Raw genomic sequence first — 8,966 nt, 5'->3', positions numbered from 1 at the left:
TTTCTGCAGCGACATGATTTGAATGTTTAGTCCATAATGTTGCTTGATCTGTGGTTAGGCTATTAACTGGGCGAAATTAGTCAACATGAAAAATGAAATTATGCTATTATAAGAGTGTGTTACTACGTCTTATTGAGTGAATTTATGTGCTCTATACATACAAAAGCATTTGGATACCCTTTCAAATGAGTGGATTTGGATATTTCAGCCACTACTGTTGTTGAGCACACCACCATGCAACCTCAATAGACAAACAATGGAAGTAGAATCGCCTTACTAAAGAGCTCAGAGACTTTCAACGTGGCACCGTCATAGAATGCCACCTTTCCAACAAGTCAGTCAGTTCCTCAAATTTCTGCCCTGCTAGAGCTGCCCCGGTCAATTTTAAGTGCTGTTATTGTGAAGTGGAAACGTCAAGGAGCAACAACAGCTCAGCCACAAAGTGGTAAGCCACACAAGCTCACAGAATGGGACCGCAGAGTGTTGAAGCGTGTAGCATCTAAAAATTGCCTTCGGATGCAACACTCACACTCACTAGCACTCACTCACGAGTTCCAAATTGTGTCTGGAAGCAACGTCCACACAATAACTGTTCATTGGGAGATTCATGAAAAGGGTCGCTATGGCTGAGCATGCTCAAAGCCAAGCGTCGGTTGGAGTGGTTTAAAGCTCGCCGCCATTGGACTCTGGAGCAGTGGAAACGCGTTTTCTGAGATGATGAATCTCGCTTCATAATCTGGCAGTACGACAGACAAATCTGGGTTTGGCGGATGCCAGGAGAATACTACCTCCCCTATGCATAGTGCCAACTGTAATGTTTGGTGGAGGAGGAACAATGGTCTGGGGCTGTTTTTCATGGTTTGGGCTAGACCCCTTAGTTCCAGTGAAGGGACATCTTAATGCTGCAGCATACAATTACATTCTAGACTATTCTGTGTGGCAACAGTTTGGGGAAGTTGATTTCCTGTTTCAGCTTGACAATGCCCCCATGCACAAAGCGAGGTCCATACAGAAATGGTTTGTTGAGATCGGTGTGGAAGAACTTGACTGGCCTGCACAGAATACGTTTAATTAACGATTGGACCTTAACTTCATTGAACACATTTGGGATGAATTGGAACGCCGACTGCGAGTCAGGCCTAATTGCCGAACATCAGTGCCCGACCTCACTAATGCACTTGTGGCTGAATGGAAGCAAGTCCCCGCAGCAATGTTCCAACATCTAGTGGAAAGCATTCCCAGAAGATTGGAGGCTGTTATAGCAGCAATGGGGGAACCAATTCCACATTAATGACCATGATTTTGGAATGAGATATTCGATGAGCAGGTGTCCACATACGTTTGGTCATGTAGTGTACATCACAACATTCATCTGCATTTCCTGCTGCACAGAAAAATTCTCAGCAACAACAGAGTGATCAAATGTTTCGTGAAATTCAATCAAATCAAAATCAAATCAAATGTATTTATATAGCCCTTCTTACATCAGCTGATATCTCAAAGTGCTGTACAGAAACCCAGCTTAAAACCCCCAAAAGCAAGCAATGCAGGTGTAGAAGCACGGTGGCTAGGAAAAACTCCCTAGAAAGGCCAAAACCTAGGAAGAAACCTAGAGAGGAACCAGGCTATGAGGGGTGGCCAGTGCTCTTCTGGCCGTGCCTGGTGGAGATTATAACAGAACATGGCCCAGATGTTCAAATGTTCATAAATGACCAGCAAGGTCAAATAATAATAATCACAGTAGTTGTTGAGGGTGCAACAGGTCAGCACCTCAGAAGTAAATGTCAGTTGACAGGAGAAATACTCCAACCCAATCCACTGAACACATCTGAAACATATTGAAAGTGTGATCTTGTAAGAAAGACCTCAGGGCCATTTATAAGCACCTTATTACACAGTAATAATAAAAAATCCCAACGTGAAAAATATTGCTCTATTTGTCAGTATCATTCTACGTCACTGTACATTTTAGCACATAAGCACTTTGACTTTTGAGATCCTACTGTAGCCTATAAGCAATGTGCTACATCTCAGGCTTCAAATGTAGGTTGACGGTAATGGCATTACAGAAATCTAACATTAGGCCTACAGCAAAGAAACGTATTCTGACAAGATTCTCCTCATGTCTTGCCCAAAAACCAACATTTATTTCATTGTGATTTTCATTGTGATTCCCCAATTTTCTAAACCCTTATATCTGAGTTTTTTTCCTGAGTGTTTCACTCAGAATTTCGCGGAATTCTAAAATATATGAAAAATGTATCACAATAATTGTTTCTTCGAAATGAATTGGGAGCTCGATACAATGTTGTCTATTCGTCTACTCTCATTCAACCCTCCTCCCCCTCGACTAACCCTCCTCCCCCTCGACTAATCAGCGCATGCTCAGCAAAGCTCCAAGAGGTGTTTCGGCCTGTTTCGGGATTGGCCGGACATTTTCGCCTCTTTGTTTTACTGATAGTGGATTTAAATCGGATTCAACCCAATGTCCAGCGGACTGTACTGTTCCTAAACAGGTTAGTTATTTTGACTTGAAGGATTTTAGGCGTATTAATGCATTAGTGCGTCTATTGGTGATTTATGGCTGCGATTTGTATTGTTCTTATTCATTTTTGTCTGTGCCTTTTCCGCTTGGTGGTATGGGCATGCTATACGTGTTGTTTTATGTGCCTATGTGGTAGTGTATGGCGGCGCCGGGCCCTGCAGTTAGACACCGGGATCCTTTTCAAGGAAAAGTGCATTAGAAGGGAGGGTGTGGATAGCAGTGAAGCTCTCTTTTTGTTCTATACGACGGGAGCTCTCGTAGATGCTCACATGTCTCCCATAATATTTGTGTTGTTTGGAGCGACAAACCAATCTTTCCCATTGCCTGGAATGTTCTTGAAAAACCATGGTCCACCATTAACCCTTTCGGGCTTCGAAAGTTCGGTGTTAATGCACGAGGGTGTAGTTGTAGCCACCTGATTAAATCTAGACAAAAGGGAGTTTATGATTTTTAGGGGCTATTTCGCCCCCATCTAACTGTATGGAACTGTGACATTGTGGGATTTTGGTGAAGGGCCGAGCCAACAAGTCTCTCTCTTTTGGTAGCTAGATTGATGTCTTGTAATAAGGGACAGCAATATGTCAATTGCTCCGAGGGACAAGCCACAATAGCCAAGTGGCTATACAAGCTAAACTTAGGTGGGTTTTCCTGGCTTCAGCCTATGTAGGGATTCAATGTTTTTTACTGTTACAACAATAAATCACAAAGGCAGGCAGGCACAAACATCCTCAACTTTCATTGTACAATTAACTACTTAGCATATTACTAGCCAATATTCTTTATGTTACTTAACCTGTAAATCATAAATTTATCTCAAAATGAACAGCTTCTTCATTCCTGGTTGACATAGGTTATGCAAATGTCGTAATCAGGGAAGAATTGCAGAGAGCAATTCATTGGCTATGTTGAGTGTTGTTGATCAGGATCTCTAGTCCACTCAATCAATGAGACAGTATCATTAGAGCAATAAAGAAAGCTGTATTTTGCTTCATAACAGTCTTTGTTATGAACTGGCTTATCTAACAAATCCACTCACACTTTACAAAGAAACACAGTAGCCATACAAACATTCCACATGAAGGTGTTGATTGCCCCTCGACGGTGGTGTAAATACTGGCCATTAGGCTGCAGCTTCGTGTTGTTCTCTCTGTCCATGATGTTATGGCTAGTATGTCCAGCAGTGTATAGAATAGCCCATGTGTAAAGTTGCTCTTATACCCGTGGTAACACTGTAATTAGCCTACTATGCCTACTATGACATCAACCTCGTTGTTACTTTGTAGTTAGTTATTACATTGTAATGAGGTTGAGGGGTTTTGGTAATTATACAAGGGTCTACCACCTAAATACATTTGATGGAAATGCCAAATTCCAAATAATTTGGGGAATCCACCAACATTTTGGGATTAGGGTCCGTTCCATAAAGTTCTATTCCATACCAAATTCTTTGTCAAGGTGTGTTCACTGTTGTTAATGAGAATCCCAATCAGTGACCAGCAGAGCAAAACAACAGATGAATCATAAACCAGACATCACCCCCTTGAACCATATCTCACTACACACCTCCTTGAAATTATGTCAGCATATACAGACACAAGAAAATGGTAACACACATTGTTGTTATAGACCTGGTGAATGACAAGGCCTATTCATTTTGTGAATAAAACCAGACCTGTGTTGGCCTGTCACTTTTTCTACACTCGTGAGGGGATTAGGATTACACCCGTAGAGGGGATTAGGATTACACCCATAGAGGGAAGTAGGTCCTAACTGTAACAGTTTACTTCCCTGACTGTTGCTGTTGTATGTCAACATTAGGGCCCGGGACGATACCAGTATCGCGATACTTGTTAGTATCGTAGCAAGGAAACAAAACACAAAGCAGATTTAACTTCTTTATGAAAACAGTCCTAATGTCATCCAGAGTCACATTTATTTATTTTCCAAGTTAAAGCACACAATATTTTACATCCAGCAGGTTTTTTAAAGGACTGAAGAGTTAGGTCTGCTTTGTGTTTTGATTTTTGCAATGGAAAAAATATTGCAATACTGGTATTGTCACAGCCTTAGAAACATATCGAAAACTGTTTCACACAACAGGTTATGTAAGTAAATTCAGTGGTTTGACACACACACACACACATACAGTGCCTTTGGAAATTATTCAGACACCTTGACCTTTTCCATATTTTGTTAAATTACAGCCTTATTCTAAAATTGGTTTAATAGTTTTTTTGCTCATCAATCTACACACAAACCCCATAATGACAAAGCAAAAACCGTAAAAAAATATATTTAGCTCATTTATTGGGGGGAAAATTGAAATATCAGCTTTCAGACCCTTTACTCAGTACTTTGTTGAAGCACCTTTGACAGCGATTACAGACTTGATTCTTCTTGGATATGATGCTACAAGCTTGGCACACCTGTATTTGTGGAGTTTCTTAAATTCTTCTCTGCAGATCCTCTCAAGCTCTGTCAAGTTGGATGGGGAGTGTTGCTGCACAGCTATTTTCAGGTCTCTTCAGAGATGTTAGATCTGGTTCAAGTCTGGGCTCTGGCTGGGCCACTCAAGGACATTCAGAGACTTGTCACGAAGCCACTCCTACATTGTCTTGGCTGTGTGCTTAGGATCGTTGTCCTGTTGGAAGGTGAACCTTCTCCCAAGTCTGAAGTCCTGGGTGCTCTGGAGCAGGTTTTCATCAAGGATTTCTCAGTACTTTGCTTCGTTCATCTTTGCCTCAATCCTGACTAGTTTCCCAGTCCCTGCTGCTGAAAAACATCCCAACTACATGATTCTGCCACCAACATTCTTCACTGTAGGGAAGGTGCCAGGCCAAAGAGTTCAATCTTGGTTTCATCAGACCAGGGAATCTTGTTTCTCATGGTCTGAGAGTCTTTAGGTGCCTTTCGGAAAACTCCAAGAGGGCTGTCATGTGCCTTTACTGAGGATTGGCATCCGTCTGGCCACTCTACCAAACAGGCCTGATTGGTGGAGTGGTGTGGAGATGGTTGTCCTTCTGGAAGGTTCTCCCACCTCCACATAGAAACTCTGGAGCTCTGTCAGAGTGACCATTGGGTTCTTGGTCACCTCCCTAACCAAGGCCCTTCTCCCTGACTGCTCAGTTTGGCCAAATCTATGCCTCGACACAATCCTGTCTATGGACAATTCCTTCAACCTCATGGCTTGATCAAAGGAACAACTACTGATATTATATCCACTGGCTGTTACTTACTAAGTTTGACAGATGGGCCTATAGCCTGTTAGGCCATATTCCAAGGCTTGGGGAAACACTATCATTCATGCATTTAACTACATCTCTGAATTCTAGCTTACTGATGGGCACTGGACTGAATCCAGATACACTTGTCAATTCAGCCAATTTGAGATTGGTAATGTGAAGGCTGTGTGAAGCAATTCAAGTAACCCAATCCCAAATCAAATACTAGACCCTACGTCCTATGGTCTTCTGGACGTCTGAGAGGAATACATGTTCAGTGTGTCACTTTAACTTGTTACCACACTATTGCCATGTTATTCCCACTTTAGTCTGTGTTGCAATGTAAAGTTCTCCCTTCATTTCAGTAACAAATACGATTTATTTGAGAAACATCTGTGACAAACGTGTGGGGCAACGGCTAGTCTACCAAATTCAGACTCAATGACGATTCACCTGTGTGTTAGCTTTCAGACGGGCTAAATTGTTCAAATTGGATGTTTCGGCTGTGTTCATGAACCGAATAGGTTGTGACTTGCTTATATAGTGCCGGTTCCAATTTCTAATGGTGTCTGTATTGAAGGTTCCGTTTTAAGATGTTTTAGTTTACAACAGCCTTTTTGTGGAGGTGTTGAAGTCTGACGTTTAACATAGCTCTGTTTTTTTTAACAATGGCAAGAGGACTGCACAAAATCATTACAGTGTTGACACACAACACATTTCTTTGTTTCCTGCTCTCGAGAAGGATTATATAGAACCTTCAAATGGCTGCTTTCTACTCTCTCTCATTGTTCTCATAGCTTCAAACTCTTTATCCACAGTCAAGCACCCTGTGTCATCACACTTGCACTGCTGCCCACATTTAGGGTGAAGTGACCTAAAGCGAACTCTCAGGTGCCAGACTCTATAGCAAGTTATTACTTTACTCGTGGGTCAGTGGTGTCATTCCCCTGTGGGTCAGTAGAGAGGGCACTTGGACCTAAGGAGGCTGACTGACACTCTGACAGGTTGAATTCAGCGGGATCATGCCTGGCATGTACTTTACTAATTAAAACGAAGGCCATGGCAGCCCGAAACACAACTGTTTTATACTTGAAGTCACAAAAATGACTTCTTTTTTAAAAAAGCGAGTGAAAATTGTCTTTATCAAATTATTTATGGCTGCATCTCCAAATTGGAGATTGTTGATGCACTATCCACCTACAACCAAGCCTATACCAGTTCAAAAGACACAAAAAATACACCTTGAAATTAACTGATGAACAATCACACATCATTCATGTGTTTCAAGAAAATGATTGATTTAGGATACATTAATGCTGAAGGGCCATAGCCTTCCATTAAATAACACCAGCTGGCCTCGACAAGTGTATCTGAACATAGAGCCTTATCTGGAACACTGGCCATGGTTTAGTTTGTGTCATGCCAGACAATCTTTGAAGTAACAATTGGTTTAGGATACACTTCATAAGTGGAAATATACCCCCCCCCCCTCATCCTCTTTGCCATGCACTGTGTCATGGAATCTAGGGCATTCATACACATGTTTTCAACATGCAGATTCCACAGCATATATTTTAGTTTAAAAATACAAACTTTACTTCAGGTCAAAACTCGAAGGTTGACATTGTTTTCTCGTTAACGCAAAAGTGAAAACAGAGAGCTGTGTTATAGACTGAAAATGTAGGCCTAGGCATCAATTCTATTATACTGACAACTTCGACATCCTCTACAAGACACATTTAAACTAGAATTGCCTAGTGCAGGGATCATCAACTAGATTCAGCTGCAGGCCAAAAAAATGTTTATTAAGCGGAGGGCAAATTGACCACAAGAAGCCCAAACAGCTATAACATGGAACTAAAACATAATCATTTAAAACCTAGCTTACATTTATATACAATCGCGTGTCTCTCCATTATGCGTCGGAATACTTGCAGCTGTATTCCTGGTGTTTTTACAGTCTTTCATGTCCAACAATTAAAATTTGAACAAAAAAACCTGTATTAAACCCCCGCGGCCCGTCAGTTGGGGAATCCTGCCCTAGTACCCCAGAAGAGGGCCCTGGCTATCTAGCAATTTGATTCAAGGCAAACCCAACCACTAGATCAAAGCTCTTATTTTAATATATTTATATACAGTGCTTTCAGAAAGTATTCAGATCCCTTGAGTTTTTCCACATTTTGTTACATTACAGCCTTATTCTAGAATTGATTAAATAAAAACAGATACTTATTTACATAAGTATTCAGACCCTTTGTTATGAGACTCGAAATTGAGCTCAGGTGCATCCTGTTACCATTGATCCTCCTTGAGATGTTTCCACAACTTCATCAGAGTCCACCCGTGGAAAAATTGATTGATTTGGAAAGGTACACACCTGTCTATATACGGTACCACAGCTAATAGTGCATGTCAGAGCAAAAACTAAGCCATGAGGTTGAAGGAAGTGCTCGTAGAGCTCCAAGACAGGATTGTGTTGAGGCACAGATCTGGCGAAGGGTACCAAAACATTTTTGCAGCATTGAAGGTTCCCTAGAACACAGTGGCCTCCATCATTCTTAAATGGAAGAAGTTTGAAACCACCAAGTCTCTTCCTAGAGCTGTCCGTCCGGCCAAACTGAGCAATCGGGGGAGAAGGGCCTTGGTCAGGGAGGTGACCAAGAACAACGATGGTCACTCTGACAGAGCTCGAGAGTTCCTCTGTGGAGATGGGAGAACCTTCCAGAAGGACAACCATCTCTGCAGAACTCCCCCAATCAGGCCTATATGGTAGAGTAGCCAGACGGAAGCAACTCCTCAGTAAAAGTCACATGACAGCCCATTTGGAGTTTTCCGAAAGGCACCTAAAGATTCTTTGACCATGAGAAACAGGATTCTCTGGTCTGATGAAACCAATTTCCGAAGGCATTGTGTGTGTGTGTGTGTGTGTGTGTGTGTGTGTGTGTGTGTGTGTGTGTGTGTGTGTGTGTGTGTGTGTGTGTGTGTGTGTGTGTGTGTGTGTGTGTATGTATGTATATATATATATATATATATATATATATATATATATATATATATATATATATATATATATATATATATATATATATCCTTCAGGTGTATATATATATATATATATATATTATTTGTTGTTGTATTTTACTCCCTTTTTCTCCCCAATTTCGATCTTGCCTCATCGCTGCAACTCCCCTATGGTCGAA

General features: G+C 41.4%; 1 protein-coding gene across 2 annotated transcripts in view; it reads left to right on the top strand.

Moving 5' to 3' along the window:
• Positions 1-2,396: 2,396 nt before the first annotated feature.
• Positions 2,397-8,966, top strand: part of LOC123993457 (polycomb group RING finger protein 3-like) — a 41,010-nt gene continuing 34,440 nt past the window's right edge. The window contains exon 1 of one of the 2 annotated variants that reach the window (XM_046295628.1): positions 2,397-2,516. The gene's annotated coding sequence lies outside the window, so the exon portion shown is untranslated. The remainder of the gene's footprint in view (positions 2,517-8,966) is intronic. The other variant, XM_046295627.1, reaches the window with a different exon arrangement.

Source organism: Oncorhynchus gorbuscha, linkage group LG13, assembly GCF_021184085.1.
Source record: "Oncorhynchus gorbuscha isolate QuinsamMale2020 ecotype Even-year linkage group LG13, OgorEven_v1.0, whole genome shotgun sequence".
Classification (NCBI taxonomy): Eukaryota; Metazoa; Chordata; class Actinopteri; order Salmoniformes; family Salmonidae; genus Oncorhynchus; species Oncorhynchus gorbuscha.
The sequence above is the reverse complement of the archived record's forward strand: the minus strand, read 5'-3'. Positions and strand labels throughout refer to the sequence as shown.